The 19,995-nt window shown below is 40.6% G+C and overlaps 1 protein-coding gene across 5 annotated transcripts in view; it reads left to right on the top strand.

Annotated features, from left to right (window-relative positions):
• frmpd3 (FERM and PDZ domain containing 3) overlaps nt 1-19,995 on the top strand; it is a 59,996-nt gene that overhangs the window by 13,828 nt on the left and 26,173 nt on the right. For 4 of the 5 annotated variants that reach the window (XM_037460967.2, XM_037460966.2, XM_037460963.2 and 1 more), the window contains exon 2: nt 10,785-10,885. The exons of the other annotated variant lie outside the window; for it this stretch is intronic. The gene's annotated coding sequence lies outside the window, so the exon portion shown is untranslated. The remainder of the gene's footprint in view (nt 1-10,784; nt 10,886-19,995) is intronic. 5 annotated transcript variants of the gene reach the window in all.

The following is a 19,995-nucleotide window of genomic DNA, read 5'->3' as shown; positions in this document are numbered from 1 at the left end:
GAGTTATCAATGAGGATTCCATCAGTTTGCTGAAATGGTCTCTCATTCTAGTCCCAGTGTTGTGACGGTACGACTCATCGGCTCATTAAAACCTTTTGTGATTTATCTGTTTTTGCAAAAGAAAATAGGAAAATATCTAAACTGTCTTAGCTATTAGCAGATTTAGGTCTTTTTTGTATAAGGATATTTGTTATCCCCCTTGATTGAAAAGTAAATGAAGAAACAACAAATAAGATAAGCCAATTGTACCAAATGTATTTGGCTTAAGAGCCTGGCTGTAGTACATAATGCACGTATCTACTGCAAATATGGCAAAGCACAACCTTAGGAAAATAAACAGAGCCAATAAAGCCATCAATACAATTTGTCTTTGAATCTATCGTCTCGTTGCAAAAAAAAATATTTTTGCACTAGGAAATCATAAAAAATCTTACACAGTGCCTAATTAAATGTATTTAAGTGGCTTGTTTTGCTGCACTAGCACTTGTTGATGAATGTAGATTGATCCTGAAACAAGTAGCACACAAAACAGTGTTTGAGCTTTCAATATTGAGGATCAATAATAAGGTTGTTTCTTAATGAAACCCAGGTCTTATGAAGTCAGACCAGGTTTCAGTACAGGAAATGACTCTGAACGTTCCTTCTTGATTTATAAACACTATTCAACCAAAGTTCCTTCATTCTGGTAGATTTTCAATGTCAACATTTTAAAAAGACATCAGACTGTGTTTCTGTGACCTTCTCAGTGTAATAGCTTTTTTCTGGATGACTAGTAAGCTAGATTGCTTCACGCTCTTTAGTGGACCTAACCTGTTATGATGCAATGCTTTTACCACTTTCCCCTGAGACTTGACTTTTAAAGAGTTCACGACATTTCCCTTTGAAGTAGAAAGTATTAATTTCTAGATTATGTTACATAACTTCTCAAGTGCATACTGTAGTGTTGTACAGTATGTGAGTGTTCACATGTTCCCAGTGTGGTGGGGACTTCTTGAGGTCTCTATATTCCAAATTCCTAAATAAATGGGAGTACATTCAGTTACAGTGAAGGGATGGACTTGCATGAGAAGGACAATAAACAGGCTGTGGATGCTTCACGGAGAAGAATCTTTGCCATAGTAACTGGTATATATGTATATCCGTATAAAGGGAACCAAAATAAGGATGAATTCTTGCCAAATTAGCCAACCTGTTGTGGATTAAACCCTCGTCGTGTTTCCACTACATGTTGTATCATATGTTGTAATGCAGAGACCTTTTTCAAAGAGACATCAATCTTTTCCTAAAATGTACTTATGAGTTCTAGTTAAGATTAATAAACATAGTGTCTTGTTAAATGGATTAATCAAAAGGAGAGGGGGGCAATGGCATAAAGAGGATTAATAGGGATGGTTTTGTTATGTGTGATAACTGATGTGTGGAAACAGTCTGCAGCCACATACCAGTCAAACTAAACTTCATTGTTGCCACTTAATGTAAGCAATTGAGTCTTTTCTGTTTTTTCAATCAGGCAAAGGTTAAGCCGATCATTCGTAATCAAAAGAGTTTTTTGATGGCTTTCGAAATTATAATTGCAAATCATCAGCAGGTGGATGTTGCTGATTTCCATACTGTGGTGCATTGCTGTGAGCCACGGCAAAGTACCGCATGAATAATAGCCATTTTCTCAGCACAGAGTATCTCTGTGTTGGTGGTGCGGGGGTGTATTTTGGGCACTGTTTGACATTATAAGAGAAAAGGGGAGAGTAGAGTGAAAGACATGATTAGTCACAGGTGTTCTGGCTGCTGACGTAAACTCCTTATGCTGGTCACATGGTACATTTGTGTAATAAAGGACAGATTCCAGAGCCGGGATGAGTGGGCTGTAAAAGATACTATGATGTATGCTCTTGTATCCTCTCTCCTTTTTACCACTGAAGCGTGTGCTCTGTATGAGACATTGTTATGGATTAATGTAATGGAACTCTGCAAGTTGGACAAAAACTACTGTTTCTAAAAATCAATAAAAGCAATACTGTTAAAATTGTTTCTATTGCACCATGATTGATAACTACTATACTCTAAAAATAAAACTGCTTGATGATGCTGGCTGGTTTTTCTACGTGTACTGAACAAGAAGCTAAAATCCTCTCAGTGTGAAGAAGTAATACAGCACACAGTGGGTTTTAATGCTTTTTAAGCTATAAAGCGATTCGTTGGTTCACAGTTTTGTTTTGGGGCGGGAGGTCGGGGGCATTGTAGCAGCTTAATTATTTTTCTGGTTCGTTGGATCGTCCTCTAAAAAAGCAAAATCCTATCAAAGGTGTAATTTTTACTCTTTTGTGAAATGAGTACTTTTGTGTGTGAAAATGATTTTGTTTATAGGCTCTCAGGTTCCCATTTTACCAAGTATGTACCCCGAAAAGGTCAGGCTTTGTGTCCATTGATGACGATGATACAATGGTAATGAAAATAGTTTGTGTTTGCTACAGTGATGAAATACACAGAGGCTATAAATAGTTAAGTAATTATTCATGATGGATTTTGGGCCAGTGGATTACGGTTAAGGTTGTGTTTTTTGCATTATATGGACACAAATAGAGTACAAAAGCTCTCAATCCAAAGACGTTTAGGATGAATGGACAAATCAACTCTTAATACATCCTTACATCCTGAATCAAGCCTTCCTTGTATTTCCAAAAGTCAAATAAATACACTGCTGTTGGCGGATCCCTTTTTGTGTACAAAGAGCACCTTCCTAATTAGCCAGAACAAGCAGATTTATAACATGTAATTTGCTTTCTGGTGCAAAATGGTTTCCTCTGATATGTAAACGTGTGAAGATGACTTTGTAAAGTCATGACATTTCAGCAGAAGTTAAAATAATCTTGGTAGAGAGGTGTCCCAAGACTACAGCCCGTTGTTCCTTATCTCTGAGATATGCAAGGAATTAGAAATGAGAAATCATCCGATATCACCTCAATCAGAACCACCACACACTCTCCGACACACACACACACAAGACTGGATACGTATTCAGAGAAGTACATTACTTAGTTTTCCACCTTCCTATTCATTGTTCCCCTTCAAGCCCTCTCTCCAGTGTGTGTTCATTAAGAAGTTGTGTATGATTGGCCTAAGGTGTAAACATGGAGCTCCTAACGAGCCTGCTGAGTCTGAGCAACAACTGGACCTCGGGGGGGAAAGAATCCGTAAAGCTTGGAGGTTACTGATGAGCATTATTTGAGTTATTCCTAAGTACAAGGTATTTACAACACTAATGGAGCACATGGTATGAAGATATAATACCCAAGTAGTAGTAATTATCAGCTAATTATATACAATTGGCTGTTATAATAATCTTGAATATAAATACTGTCATGCAAATTATGGTTCCAATTTTTCCAATAAATGTGATTTACTTCCAAAGAAAGCATGTGTCTTTTTTTTACATTGTGTGGTCTGTGTAGAGCACTAGTGGCCCAACATAAGTCCCACATGTATGGAAGGATGGAAGCACTAAGGCCTTATCTTGTCTGACAGATATATATCTAATATCTAAATCTACTTTAACCTGTCCCCTCCTTGCTTGTTTTTTGCCTCTGCTCCGAAAATGGCATATCCATGATAAAAAGTGTAATAACTTTGAAATTACTTTGTCTATCTGGACTTGTTTTATGGGGATGAAGGGGAACCCTTGTGAGTGTTGTGATGTGTATAAATAAATCACTGTAATACTTAAAATGTTCGCTAACAGCCCCTTAAACCCTATAAAACATGGATATAGCAGGCCAAAACCACATCTAAGTGATAGCCCCGTGTGTGGACAGTAATCCTGGATGGTTTTACGTTGATAGAGTGATGATTACTACTCGAGGACAAGCTCACAGCCCAAAAACGGAAGGAATCAAAATCCTATTGAATCTTAGATTTTTATCTGAGTCTGCCTCTAGTTGGCCGAGTTGAAAAGTTCAACCACTTTTTCAAATTGTTTGATCCAGTGTAAATTTTGGAAGTTATTTTTGATGTAGCCTTAGTCTTAGTCTTTTAGACAAAAATGCATTTCAGTTCTAGTCACATTCAGTCATTTTAATCCTTTTTTTTTAGTCTAGTTTTCGTCGACAAAAAGAACATTTTAGTCAAGTTTTAGTGGATGAAAACTAATTGCATTTTAGTCTAGTTTTAGTCACATTTAATAGCCATATTAAACTCCTTTTCTTGCCTTCTCAGGGCCAGAGACCCCCTGTGTTGTGTCTACAACTGCACAATAGTCTATCTTACAGTACTTAGGTTGTGCATTAGCCTGCTAACAGTTAGCTAAACTGAGACAGCTGAGCTAAACCAACGAAGCGCACACTCACCGAAGTGTAAAATAGTCGTTGTGGTCCGTATCGATGACAAGAAGCCCCACAGTGGCCGGGCGGTCTGGGTCGGTGGATGACGTCATCATGACACTTTAATAACCGCCATTATGGCCCACCGTACTTTGTCCACGTCTGTTAGGTGCACGCAAATAAAAAAAAAAACACCAACATTTTCGTCTCGTCTTAGTCTCGTTTAAGTGCAGAAAACGCACCAACCTTTTTCCGTTTTTAAACATTTATATTTTTCGTCTCATTACTCCTAACTTTGTAAAACTAGACTAGACTTATGTTCCCCCAACTGCCATGACCTCTTGGGTCATGAGTGTTGTTAGTTATACTTTCCTCAAGGACGGTCGCAATGACGTGGAATCGTAAAGAGGAAGGTCTTAGTTCTTTCATGCTTTCATGCAGGTTTTCCCCAAGAAAAACAACGCTCTCAACGCACCTCAAAGTTTTCCATTTTGTAACCCGTCCACGTAGCTTTAAAATGTGGATTATGCAAGGAAACCAAAAACCTGCTTCTCGCAGCCCTCGCAATTGTGGCAAAAAATTCTGCTTCAAGCAGCGTTATTGTTTAGCTTTCTTTGGCCACATGGGGGCTGTGAGCCCAGCATTGAATTATTGTCACCGTGTAATGTTGATGTTCTAATCGTTAGCGTAAACTTGCTTACACATTCAGTTAAAGAACAACACTCATTTTACATCCAGTCAGAGCTCAGCTAGTCTTTAAATTTTGTGGTGAAAATATAAGTGTAAATGATTTGACACGAGAACGTACTAAAAGCATTCACATACATATAAAATCAAAATAATAAGCTTAAAAATATCATATGCAGCACAAAGGGACTATTTGTGGGTTCATGGTTGTTTACAATTTTCACATAACACATAACCATCTGACCTATACTAATATGAAAAAATATTGATTAGTTGAAAACTTTGACATTCTTACAGTTTTAGGAAAGATATGCACGCCTTGTTATGTTATTTATGTTATAACGCCTACATACTAAAATCAGAACGATAATAGAGTGCTGTGTTTTGTCAAGAGCAGTTAATAAACAGCCACATTTTAAACAACAAAACATTTCTAGCTTATTACTTATTTACAGCATACATATTCACAAATATAGTCCACTCTCTCTCTTTCATCCTTCAATTTAAACAGATACGTGTACTGCCTGCAGACCTGTCAACCTCCCACTGCATCAGTAAGCAAAAACTTGCTTCAGAGAACAACCCCTGGGGACTAACTATCTTAATTAGCAGATATTCCTTTTTTCCAATGTGAAGCATGCCACAGCGGAAGCCACAAAAAGACCAACCGCAGGTTTCCATTAAAAGCTTTAGGAGGTTATGAGCTAGCAAATACATCTAACAGTAGGGTGATCAAAGACATAAACACACAAATCAATGTGTAACGTGTGAGCACACACATACTGTACAAATGTTTGTGCTCACAGTTAAAAGTCACAGCCTTGAACTGAAATCATTTATACTTGAAAAACGTCTGGACCACAGAGATATCGCTGTGTCTGGACACACAGCAGGTTTATTATGGATACCCAAATTTAAATAGCTTTCACCATTTTTGCACTCACAACAAGCATCCAAAAGTTGCATTGGCCAGAGCCACGTGTTATCTAAGAAAAAAACGCCAAAGTACCTGCTCTCATAACCACAGAGCCTTTGGAGCATTAGGATGGATGCGTATTGACAATACAAGACCCCGGGCAATTACAGGCCTTATCTTCCTGCCCGACAAACAGCCTGCTTCATTATGAGCTTTTAGATGACAGCTTACCTTAACCCTTGCCATAGAACCCGCACTGCTATTGTAGAAAATTAAATGGCTAAGAGGTTTTTTTTTTTAAATATATCGGAATTGCCTAACCGTAATTTTCCTCCTGGGTCGTCCTTTTAAAGCTTCCATTAGTGAGTGGATGCAGTGAATGACAGGTGAAGAAAAGAGATTGGGGGATGCAATGGAGGAGGAATACGTAATGCACTACTTTCTGGGGAAAAAAACAGGTACAGTGGGAGTTGAAATTGTTTGAAGTATATGACAATTTCTTGAATATAACGAGATTTTCTTTTCAGCCTGACTACTTAAAAAGTAGTGTTTATTCATTAATTGGTTTTTCCCTTTCTATCAGAAACTATTCTTGTCAGCATGTTATATTGGTTGCCTTCATCAAAATGCTTTTTGAAATGGTAAATCAATATTTAAATATGAATATTTAGCTTTAATGGAGAAACACTTAAAAAGGATGCTTGTTTTTCACCTCGTCGGTGATCATGTGGCTTTACGTTGCACTCGAATGGTAAGTGAGTGCAACGTAAGGATTATTCTACACTGAAACATGGAACATTTTAAAATCTCCCCATGCTTTGAAGCTTGCACACAAAGGGCTTCTCCCTGTAGGATGGTTCCCGGCATGTGAGCTGGAAAGAAAAGTCTTGTATCTCTCTGCAGGGCTCCCATTGAAGTCCGTCTGTCCATGGTGCTGAAACACCCACCCCTCGGCCCGACAATGTGCTGTCCATGGTGCTGAAACACCCACCCCTCGGCCCGACAATGTGCTGTCCATGGTGCTGAAACACCAACCCCTCGGCCCGACAATGTGCTCTCCATGGTGCTGAAACACCCACCCCTCGGCCCGACAATGTGCTGTCCGGGGTGCTGAAACACCCACCCCTCGGCCCGACAATGTGCTGTCCATGGTTCTGAAACACCCACCCCTCGGCCCGACAATGTGCTGTCCATGGTGCTGAAACACCCACCCCTCGGCCCAACAATGTGCTGTCCAGGGTGCTGAAACATTTCCAGCAGTCTTTTTGCTGGAGGGATGCAAAGTGTTGAAATAAACCACCGTCTGACTGACCTCAATGTCCGGATTATTATCGCTTTTGTTGCGGTTGTCATGGAGCTCATCCTTTGACAGCGATGTTTTCTATGTGCCTCTTTTGAGTCCACTCTGTCTGTCCAATGACTAACGACAGCCTTCAGGTCTGGTCCTAACTATCCCTCTTCACATTCATTCATCAGTATGTTTATTTACCTTCCTCTTTTTCATGAGAATAATAGGTCAGGCCCGTGAGCAAATGAGAATTAGTGTTGACGGTTTACTCTGCCATGAGACGACTCATTATGTTGGCATGATTACAAAGCCGATGCCAGCCTTGTGGGTGTAGTGGTAATATATGGATGTTGTATATACAATATTACAAATTAATTGAATATGACACATCTACACACGTTGATATATTATATCATATAATAGTAGCTTATAATATATAATTATCCCTTTTGCCCGAACCCTTGTTGAGCTTGTTTGTGTGTAAAGCTTTGTATGGGTTCAGTGAGTATCACGTGCATATGATATAATCTGACTTCTAAGAGCACAAAGTCCAGACTGGGATAGTCTCAGCCATGTAGATAATATCAGTGGAGCGGTGTGAAGGAGAAAAAGGCAGAAAAAAGAAAACAGCTGACAGATATTGCTTGCATCGGACGAGTAAGACGTGTTAGTGTGTGTTTCCAGGGAGAAGGGCTGCTGAAACGTACAGAATGCAGACATGCTTCTGTGAGAAAATAGTCGGGATAAAAATGGATAAAGGGTCAGGGCCTGTTTACAGAAGATACAAGTCAATAGGTGGATGGAAAACACGAGAGCAATAGGGAAATTAGCATAATTTACTTGAACAAAATAGGGGTGGAAGATAGATGAGATGCAGGGGCATATACTGTATGTGAGGTGCCCTCTCATAATTAGAATATTGATTAATTCACGGAAAAAGGTAGATCCATGATGGCGCGTCACTAGCAATATTCAAATGCCATAAAAAACAAGGAATCTTTCTGTAATTAATTGGCAATAAAAGTCACTAAATATTTGCAAAAGCCATGCACTGGTTGCAGTTTCTTCCATACTGAACATGTTTTAGTCACCAGTGATGCTATTAATGATGAAAGTGGGATGACTCATGAATGTGAGATAGGAGGTAAAAATAATGCAGATGATAAGGAGGATTGAAAAACTAAACAACAATAAGTAAAGAAAGAGGTAATGGGAATGTAATACTGAATATATCCATATTCCCGTGTGATCCAATCAAGCTTCATACTTTCCAGCCTAAAGTTTCAGCTTTGAAAGATATATTTGAGTAACAAGTGTTCTTTGTATCAGAATTTTTATACTGCAACAAATGATGACATGAACCTGAGAAAATATTAAATGAAAAATACTTTACCTGATCTATACTTTGAAATGATTGTCTTACACTATTCCATAGGGGTGAATCCCTCCCCGATCCCCTTTTGACACCGACAACTCAAATATAAAGCCTCAAATATAAAGCCTCAGTGTCTTTGGACAAGCAAATGCGCTTTGGTGAGCGTTGCTGTTGTAAAATTAAAATGTAGTGCTGTGGAATGCGACGCTGGTTCCTGCCGCGATAATGAAACAATTACTCACTGTTACAGCAAGCACCACTGGGCATTGTTGGCGCTAATTAATATCCTCCTACTTTTATCTCAGATCTGATTCTCATCCTGGACTGTAAAAACCCCTCCTGGGTCAGACCTCAGAAGCTGCGGGAGACTTATGTAGGAGTTCTCCAGGTTCCAGCGAGTCTCCGTCTCGTTCTTCCTCCTGCGATCAAAGCTGCGGGCCGTCTCTCTTTGAAACGTACCATTTGTGCAATTATAAAAGGAATGAGGATGTTTTAGGGCTGATTAAACTGGAACACTATGCTCAAATAAAGCTGTGATGACAGCTGGATCAGTATCCTGTGGTAAAATGTAAACCTCCACTGTTCACTCTTACTGTGGAATAGTTGACTACTTACATGTAGAGTCAACACCAATTATGAGACTTAGGTTATAGCTTAGTCATTGCTCCATAATCCCAATAATTTATTTTTTATACTTGGTAATAGCCAAATATGCTCTTACCAAGTGCACAACACAAAGGAAAAATATATGAGATAATTAATGGCCTCTTAAAGATGTACTGAGAAATGCGAATAGGACATTTACCCCAATCTCCACCCTGTTCATTATGACCAGGACAGCAGGAATCACCAGCTATCAACCTTCTGAAATGACAAAGGAGGAAGACCCACACAGCACAGACTGCAACAGAACTGAAATGCAAATCTGTGAAATAATGACATCACAGGAGTTAAACATTACCATATAAGGAGAATGAGTCACTTCTGGTAGCTGAGAAAAGAAGACAATTTGTACCATGGAGCAACTATTTTGTGAGTGGGTTGCCGCTTTGTCGCTCCTGTGCTTGTAAAGGTCACAATTATAATTGCACTGTTGATACTATAAATAGTTCTTGCATTCATCCACTTGTCTCCAGTTGGCATTATTCTGCCAAGAAAGAAAGAGAAAAAGAAGACCACAAGGCAGCAAACATGGATTCAAACCATGCCTGGGTCCACAATAGTTACAGAACCTGCTTTAAATTGTTTTTATGAGAGAGAAAATGTTTTGTAGACCACATATTTGTTAAGCACAATATTTTGAAGGTTGTCCAAATTATTGTAATTTAACCGATAGTGTATTTTTTTAGCTTTTCAAACCCGCTGTTCATGTCCTTCACTTACATGTGGAACATGTGTACAACATCACCTGGACACTAAAATGTTGTAAAGTGTTATTACAACAAATGTGTGCATTGACACAGAATGATGGTTGTGTGAAGTTGGTCCAGTCGTGTGATATTCTGTACCAAAAGAAATGAGAAGTGAATACTGTTATGTATTGATGTCCCGATACATCTGCACCCAGAGAGTAAAAATCTTTGTGAAGATGTTTTTTTCTTTGAACTCATTTCCCATGATTCTAATCTTGAATATTAAAAAGTATGAAGATCCATAATTACAGCAGACTACTGCACCAAATAATCATCCGTTTTTACTGCTCAGAAATCCTTTTTATATCATGTTTATAAAGGATTTATTGTTCCTTGCAAAACAGACTTTATGTCCATTCATTTAGGCTCTACTTTTAATGAACTCTAAACTATAGCACTGGGTGTTATTAGCACCACGTTTAAAAGAAGCTATAAAAGGGTCGTTTTTAAACGCTTATATACATCATCAAGGGGAGCGAAAGTATGAATAGAAGCAGCACAAACCATTGAATTTCAGCCAAATGGTTGGTTTGTGTGGATTTTGTGGGTTTAAGATTATTTATATATATATACTGTATATTTCTGTTCCATTTCTAAACTCTTTTATGGAGATATTTCGTGTGTTAACCTGTGCTGGCCTTTCCCTATCCTCAATAGTATTTAAGTATAACTTTATATATATTTATATACTAATCTAATACTCAAGAAAGGTTTCTACCATAAAATGTATGAAATTAGGATTGACCACCACACAGAGTCATTTTATCTTGGTCCTTTTCGTGTCTCTCGACAGGGACACACATCTCCGACCCGACGTGCGTGTGAGTGAGTCTTTGTTGGAGACCCCAGCTGTAAAACCACAGCCTCCAGTCCACCGCTCACCATTCAGAGATTGTAAGTACACATTTGACCTTCTGTTTTTCCCTTTTTGACCAAAGCTGTACCTTCTTCACAAGGTCATTTACATGTAGGAGAATGATCAGTTTAGACAGGACATGAATCACGCAGTCTTACTCCTCAGTTGGATCTAACAAAAGGATATAAAACGTAATCTTATGAGGGTGGTATGTTAAATCCTGTATCAATGTAAGCCATGGGGGAAACTCTATAGAGATGAATTGTGCTTAAAGGCATAACCTCAATTCATTTTTGCTGGCTGATTATTTTTGCTTTAATAGATCATTTAAAATAAGTCACGCTCAATTATTCCCCCTAACCTTCTCGGCCTGTCTGTCATTCTGAGGAAACGTACTCTTTATCTTATTAGAAGTTATGAACTCTGTCTTGGTGAGAAGCCTCTGATGTGATATTTCAGCGAAGACGCGATCATACCAAACAGCCGCGATGTATGTGTGTGTGAGTGTGTGTTTGTGTGTGTGTGTCCTCTCCAGCTTTTGCTCACATCGGCAGTTTTGTATTGATTCCATGCCAGTGAGCAGAAGCTGATGCAGAGTGGTGGGCTCTCTGTTATAGCCAGGTACAATAGCTGTTGCCATTACAGGATGTGTGTGAGGGAGTTTAATGCAGCAGAGGAAATGACTGCAGTAAAGTCAGTATCAGATTTGCTTCAGTCATAAGCAACTAAAGGAAAATGTCATCTGCATGCAATTCACATGATATTAGAAATTATTACTGGTTCTTCGCTGACAGAATTAGATATTTTTGTGTTTTTGTTCTTATATACAAAATACTGTATTTTTTTAAAGGAAATAACGTTCACACACATCAAAGCGTATTGATTATAATCAATTAACGAGCACACTTATAGTCTCTGAGAGGTGGCCCATCAAGCTAATGTTAATTATCCAGTCATACAGTATATCCGGCGCACAGCACAACTTTCACCGGCATCTTCAGACACAGTTGTCAAAATCTTAATGTTATAATGTTGACATTTGCATTCTAAATCAACATCCAAATGTCCACATCCAGTGGGTTCTATTCCCAATGCACAGTAGAAAGCTAAAGATTAGGATACACTAATAGTATTAGTAATATTCTCATTAGGGTCCGGTCGTGGGCATGGTTGATTCTTCATGACTTACTGGGATAAATACCTGCACGTTTCCAATTGATTACCAAATCCAAATCCCTGGAAATAGTTGCAGGAAATAAGACATCCTGATTGGTTTGATTCATTCTACGCCCAAACTAAAGGCTAAAACTACACATTTAGCCAATTGCGCCTTAATTTGTATACTGATAATGTTCCGTTTGTTTAATTTAAATGGAGTCGGACGAGCCCTAAATGCGCTTGTACAATGCACTTTAGACCGTGTACTCCAGACTGCTCAGAACCTGCAGCTCTCAGCATTGTTCCTCATTAACATGCCTCAATGACAATGCTGATATGCTGATGTTTATTGGGTTATATGTTGACTATTTACCATCCGTATTTTGCAGATTAGGTGAGGTTTGCCTTATTTGTACCCGTTGGAAGACTTGTTTTGCAGTAGAAGGCGACACATCCATCTCGACACACATTACAATCCACACAGACAACAAGAAAAACATGATAAAATCAATCAATCAAAAGTAAATCAACTGATAAATAAAGTAAGTAAAATAAATGCACAAGCGTTGCTTCTATACCATCTGTGTATGTTTGCTATAGTTGGTTCACCTGAGTGATGGCTGCTGGAACCACGCTGTTTTTATAGTGCTTTGTCCCTCCATCGAGAAGGAAGAAGCTGAAACTCGGTGTACAAAGGTGGAAGTGGTCCTTTTTAGATGGAGCCAGTTATTGGTTGTAACTGTCTGGTGTACAGCGACTCTGGTCTGAGCTCTGACTCACCAATCAGCCTGCTACACCTTTTAGAGTTTCTGTTTGTTAAGGATTGGTTTCCAAACCACAGATAACAGATAAAAAGAAAAGCCTTATGGAATAAGGTGGTCATGGTTTTGTGAGTGTGGAAAGAGGACGGTTTGCTCAAACATAACTAACGCTGGTCCCCTTTTTGCCCTCGGCTACACGGTTTGCTTCAAAGTTCAGTTTTTGAGTAAATAATTGTCATAAGATGTTGTAAGATTGCACACATTCTCCCGTCTTAATGGATATGACGTCACGTGTGTGGCCAAATCACTTCTCATGTGCATCATGTGTCATAAACAAACTAGTACAACACTAGTCTGGTCCAATAGTTTTAAATGAGAATCAAACACAATGGACATTTTTCTCCAGTTCCACAGATGCACAATGTTGCTTCCCACAGAGCAAGTGCCACTTCTAAATATCACCGTTCCGCTGGAAACTCTCTTCATCATTTCACCATTGTGCGAGTGGAGGAGGCCACAGAGTACCTGGTGTGCCAGGTGATACATAAAATAAACCTCTGATCTGCCAGTGGGACTGTAAACATCCACCGAGGCGTATGGAGGATATTGTTCTGTGAGGCAGGGAGGGTAGTGCACTTGGGTTTTTCACCTGCAGCTCGACGTCTGTTGCCTACAACACTTTTGCTTGGAGCTTCCTGTGCGATACGATGCCCGGACCTCTGCACACGAACCACGTGTTGGTGAAAATAATTACCTCAGGCTAAGAGATATGATGCTGGTTAAGTCTGAGATGCAGATAAGCCACTTTATTTCTTCCTAAACGATGCGTAGGTTTTTAGTGGTTCAAGGATAAATGTTGGATTTAATGACAACAACAAAAAAATAGAATAATGCTCCCAAATGTCTTACACGCTTTTCTGTCAAGTGCTTCGAGTTTATCTACTGGCTGCTTGTGCTGTGCAGGAGCCCATCGATGCTCTACTCTGTTGCACCGACTGCACACGGTGTTTCAAAGCCACCAGTCAGACAAACCCATCAAAGGCTTTGCCGGATATCCTTCTGGGGAAACATTTCACAGTTAAAAACCGGCAGGTTGATCCTCGACCTCTGTTGGATTCCTCTCATCTAGAAACCGTGACCCTCGTCTCGCTTCATCAATGACCTCTCTGTTCATCTCCCACACTGAAGATTTACTCACCCTTTCTTCAACTACTCCCCTTCTCACTCCCTTGGTTTTTCCTGCATTCAGTGGATACGTCTTGTTTTCCGTCTCTTGCTCCTTGTAGTTAAATGTTGTGTTATGGTGAGCTTACAGCAGCCATCTGGATTTCCTTATCTGTGGCCCCTGGAGCAGAGAGGCTCCGAAGGTCTTTCTTTACCTGCTTTACCTGCTCCGATTCCGCCTTCTTTAGTGGAGCGAGCACAGCTGTGCTTGTGCCAATATGTTATCATCAAGAATGGTGGTAAATATTGAGGCTGTTACTAATCACTGCGGGTAAAACTGTGACATTTTAAATCAGCCAATCACAGGCATTCTCCCTTCATAGTGGACTCTCCATGCGTGTGGATGCTGCTTACTGGTGTGTGCGTGTTTGTGTGTGTGTGTGTGTGTGTGTTGCGTGTCTTACAAGTGTGTGAGATCATCTCCAGTCTTAACATGGTGCTCGTCTGCTGTCACAACACTGCCTGGCAATGAGCTGGGTGACACAGCGCTGCAATTAATCACAGAGAAGGACCACTAATGAAGCCATTATGTATTCTGAGAGTTTCCTCTTGACAACCGCTTTCCCCACTAAAGAAATGACTGATACAGGAATACATGTAAAAGGCTTAAAACGTACAGCGGTAATAGATTAGCAAAAATTGAGTTTGATAAGTGGAATGTAGATCTGAAAAAAATGAAGTAAGTACCACTGTTGTTCATTTTTGTCTCAATCATAAAATATTAATCAGATAGTTACTAGTTTCAATTAGTCTGCTCACATTAGCAACTCATGAAGTTTGACAGTCAGATATTAATGTTTAATTGAGTTTAACATTTTTAGAATTGTTTGATTTTATACAGTGGTTCTGAGATTATGATGCGGAGGTTCAAAAAATGTCCAAATATTTTACTGCAGATTACCTCTGGTGCAATGATAATGTTACTAAAATATTGTCGACACTGCTAATGTTTTATTCATGGAAATTCAATTTTCAAAAAGCTGGACACAACTAATTCTGCCTCAGTCTTCATAATGTCCAGGATATTGCTATGTAAATGCAACTCTGCCTATTAAAAAAAAAGAATGAATACTTCTTCATTTGATATCTTATGCAATTTTGTAGAATACAAGTGCAGCAACTCTTGGCCAATATAAAATATATAAAACACTGCAGTGCTGAGTACATCCACAGTTCCCCTGTCACTGTGACCTGCCAAATGCTGTTTGTACAAAATCCACTTAAATGAGCCACTTGACAGCTGGCAGGGTCGCCCGCACACACATACACACTTATGTGTGAATGCACGTGCACATTTAGACTGAGAGGGCAAACGAGACAGAAAAAAAGAAAGACAGAGAGAGAGAGAGAGAGACAGATGTGGAGTGGAGAAACAAACACAAAATGAATCCCAGACAAACCATTGGTAGCATACAAGGATACCAATTAGGGGTAGAGATAGAAGAAGGGATTTCACAACACAAACATATATTTATACCTCCTTTCATCTAAAACAATTGCATCGCGTTGCATTGATGACGTGACAAACAGTCTGCCTCATGCCATTCTTTCATCACCGCGCACACGTGTGCACATCAGCAGAGAACAGCTTAATGAATAAACCGCACTCCATGTCCTTCATCATCATTGAGACGGGGCCGAGAGTCTGTGAAGGAGCAACGATGTCGGTGTAGAGCTACGTGCAGATGTAGTGTCGGGGGTCGTCTCACTCATAACCTCCTCATCCATCGGCCCCCAGGCTCACAGCTGCTGTAGAGATGCTACGTGGCTCCTTGCTCGATGTTGCTATGGTGATCACTGACTGGAGGATTATGTAAATCAGAACTTACTGAGTCAACAGGTATTTTATTATGTTTTTTTAAAAGAATGATAAACTGCCTGCATGTCTCTGGTGCCTGTGCCATATGATAAAAGATGTTGAGCCAATTGGTTTATTCACATGAACTACATTGCCAACCATTTTAATGAGTGATTGTCAGTTGTTTTTTTTGCTAGTGTGCCAAAGAAATTAAAACAGAATCAAGACTGCTTAATAATTAGGGATCACACCACACAAGCGTGTGTGCATGGGTGTGTGGATATAGCATTTAAATGTATAATGTGTATGTTCATATTGAGTATGACCAATAGCACCATGCGGCTTAATGTGTCTTCACACACTACATCATGTCCAGCACATAGACACATGACGCCCTTCCAAACAGCTACACACTTTCCATATAGGATTCATTGTTGTGTTTGACTGTTGGCTTCTCGCGCACAGACACACACCCACTCGTGCGTGTGCAAGTGTGTGATATAAAGGCTTTGTGGAGCATAAAATAAGCTTTCCAAGGGAACAGCAAAGATGACAGGGGCTGCTGTCCCTTGCTATTTCTTAATTAGGTCTTAAAATCGTAAATGTCACCTCGGAGCTTGTGGCTGCCGTTCCAGCCCGTCGTCTCGGTTATGGCTATTAAGTCAAATGCTGGTGCAGCCAGAGTAATGCAGTGCTAGGCCGATACTTTGTATCTGCAGTGGGGCATTATTTTGTGATACCAAAGCAAAACTCACGGATGCAACCTTGTTCATGATGTATGATTTAAAAAAAAGGCTCGTGCAGTGCATCTGTAAAAACATAGAGCATTTCCTTTCCAAACTGATAAATGGCTTCTCTTTTCATTACTCCTACCTCTCCTCCTTCTGCGTCCGTATCACACCCGAGGTGATGGGTGTGTGTTTGTGTACATGTGTGTGTCTGGACTGTGAGGTGCCGAGAGGAGGCGGTGCCGTCCTGCCTCTTTACGGACTGACTTCACTAGCAGGTTTGCATGTGGAGTCTGCGCTCAATGCCGTAGCAAAAGGCCCCAAAATATGAATCAAAATAAAATGTAGTGTGCAGTCTAAAGGCTATTTGATGCAATAGTTGAAATAGAATGTGCTTTTCCGACTTAGCGCGGCATCGATCCTGAGGAATGATGACAGACAGGTTGTGGCTCTGAAGACGAAGCAGCTTCTTCACAAACAAAAAAATTTCGTCTGGACCCTAAAAGTCTGAGCACATTTGTCAATGTGTAACAAAAAGCAAAAGCAATTTTGCTGACAGGTTAGTTTCTTTTTTTTTATATAGCAAATAATGTGTCTTTTTAGCCATTGTTTCATTTGGTTTGTATCTACACATCAGTCCAGGGGCAGTGAGAAAACTATAAATGTAAATTCCTACACATCACCATGCCCAGGATGTAAATATCCTAATGCATCAGACAATGTTTGTTCTTGGTTTAAAATAAGAGACCTGAGCATACGCTTGCAGGCCTGCACACATCTCTAGCTTCACACATGGCTACCAATGCCTCCACTAATACAAAGCGTAGGCATAAACAGTGGTTCATGAAGTAAACAAGTCAATGTAGATACCGCAAATATACAGCTTGGTGAAATTCGTTGAGCCTTTCCATCGTCCGTTCCATTATTTTATCACAGCCTTATGCAAAGAAGGATGCATTTTACCGTGCCATCAGAAGTTGAGAAGGTAAAATAGTTTTCCTGAGCAAAATAACCGAAATTAGTATCATGCTTACACAAATGTCATGGTTTTGGGCTCTTCCTGCCCCTTTTCCCCCCCCCTACTGGTCTTTAGTTATTCATACATTGTTTCCACAACTCACCAGCTGAACCCCATTTCCCCCCCCCCCCCCCCCTCTCACACCAATTGTTACACACCTGTTCCCTATGATGTTAATTATTCTTGCTATTTCTAGCTCCCCTTTTCCTTTGTTCCCTGTCAGAGTATTTTGCCACCCACACAGGAGACACACTCCTCAATCTTTATGCCTAGTTGTGTCCGATCGCGTCTTGTGTTCATTGTCCAGATCCAGCGTCCGGTCCCGCCGAACAGGAGGAGTCCCAGCTGAACTGCCGCCACCCCGGCCAACCGGCTTTGTCGGGAACGACGGGCAGAGTACCCCTCTTCCCAGCCCTCGACCTCTAGTGCCCCGTTTCACCGGGAGATCTTTTGTTCACTTTTTCTACGAAGACCTCAGTTGCCGTTCTTGTGCCTGCCTTCGCGGCGTTCTCTAAGTTTGCACCTTCCTATTAAAAGCATCATTTTTCTGCATCCCGCTTTTGGGTCCTCTCTCTCCGCATCACAGCAAAAGGCACCGTATTATCTGTGACCGAATTCTACTCCTATCGCTTCTATTTTCCCCCGTTGTCAACATGACACAAATGGTTCCAGGTGCACTACTTTTATTCAGAAGATTTTCCCTATTTCTGCAAAAGGTTCAACATGGCGGACCAACCCAGAGCATTACCTGCAATCTTGTTGATTATCTCCACATTGACATCGATTGTCATGTGGTTCTCTCGCTCTTCATACTCAGTTATCACCCCGCGGTTGCTGGTGCGGAGCTACGTTATTGATCGCAGCCCATTAACAGTGATAAGAGTGCAGAGTTGCAGCCTGATTCATTGCAACTCATGGTGGAGCCATCACTAAGTGGGCTGCCGGCACTTTCAACTGGAAGAAACATCCATCCACAGGTACGGTTCACATCAGGTGCCGTCTATGAAACAGGGATAAAGCTTTCATTTTGTCAACAAAAAAAAAAGAAACGAGGAAAAAAATATGAGATGCCATCTTCTGAAAAGAGATATAAGCTAAGCACATAATTATAATTGTGCTGGTCCATTGCCTATAGAATACAGAGGTGTAATTCTCACTGGACAAACACACATCTGGTATTAACATGGTCAATTTATCAAAGCCCGAAGGGACATTGCCATTGATTGACAGCTGTGGCTTAGAGAAGGTGCCTTCATGTTTACTCCCATGTAGGATGCCAAGTAACCGTTTCTTTTAAAGGCAGAACAGGCTGGAAAAGGACTTACGAATGACAATGACGGCCGGTGCACAAATGATATACTGTCAGAGGTTCTGCTTCTGTGCAGTAGTCAAGCTCTTTTAGATATGTGCACCACAGCAGGCTACATATTCCTCTCCCCTTTCCCTTTGCCCAGGGTGCATTAAATGGATTAAAGCACTGAGAGCAGCCAAGCATATGTTCATTCCCTCCACACTGAGGGAGAGCAGCAGACAGCAAATCACGGAGTGCCACAAAGTCCCTGGCCCATCAAGGCTCAACGATTCAAATCTTCAGAGTAGATACAATATTTTGTAATAAGCAGCTTTTATTCCACGTTGTTTACTTTTAGCCCAACGTAAGCAGGTGCTACTTCACTAAAATGAGTAATATTGTTTTTTTTTTTTAAAGTGGCCAAGAAACTGTTAAAAGCGAAAGATTTGGTTTCTCTTCTCTGAATTTAAGCAAAAGTAAGAAAGGAAAAGTAGGCTTGTGTTAAGTACACAGTGTGTCAAATGAGGGAGGGGCACACAAGCAAAGTGGCCCCCTTGTTTGGGGATTCATTCTCATCCGTCAGGCTGAAGCTGTTGTGGTCCTGGACAGACCGGAGCAAGACATTCGATAACCTGGGAGAGAAAGGAATGCTGCACAGTTGCTGCACAGTGGTGCACCTGAAGGCCCGGCCTGAGGCATGGGTGCGGTCGGGGCCATGGCTGCCCGGCAGTCAGATAGCTATACACCCTGATTAAAACTGCCACTTGACATTCTCTGCACATCCACTAAGACATACCAGCGCCACCTGAGACAGCGGTACGGGAGAATGGGAGGAAGAGCGGCTACAGACCAGCCAGAACCGGACCGCAGGAAGGATGGGTTTTAAAAATGAAACCCACCCACCCCCAGAGCCGCTCTGACCAACAAAACCAACACGTTACCCAAAACCACCAAATGTTACAGTTATGTCATTAATCATGTCAATAAACCCAGGCCCTCTCCTTGCCGGAAAGCTGAAAAGGAAAATCAGTTTTGACAAAGAGAGAAGACAAATCAAAGTAATACGACAGTAATGTGGGGCAGAGCTTTACATTTGGAAGCTGAAGTGTGTGAAAACGTTGTCATTAATACATGTAAACCAGAGATATGGGCAGAACTGTAGTACTAACA

Source organism: Pungitius pungitius, chromosome 2 (genome assembly GCF_949316345.1).
Source record: "Pungitius pungitius chromosome 2, fPunPun2.1, whole genome shotgun sequence".
NCBI lineage: Eukaryota > Metazoa > Chordata > Actinopteri > Perciformes > Gasterosteidae > Pungitius > Pungitius pungitius.
This window is presented reverse-complemented; position numbering and strand designations above follow the sequence as displayed.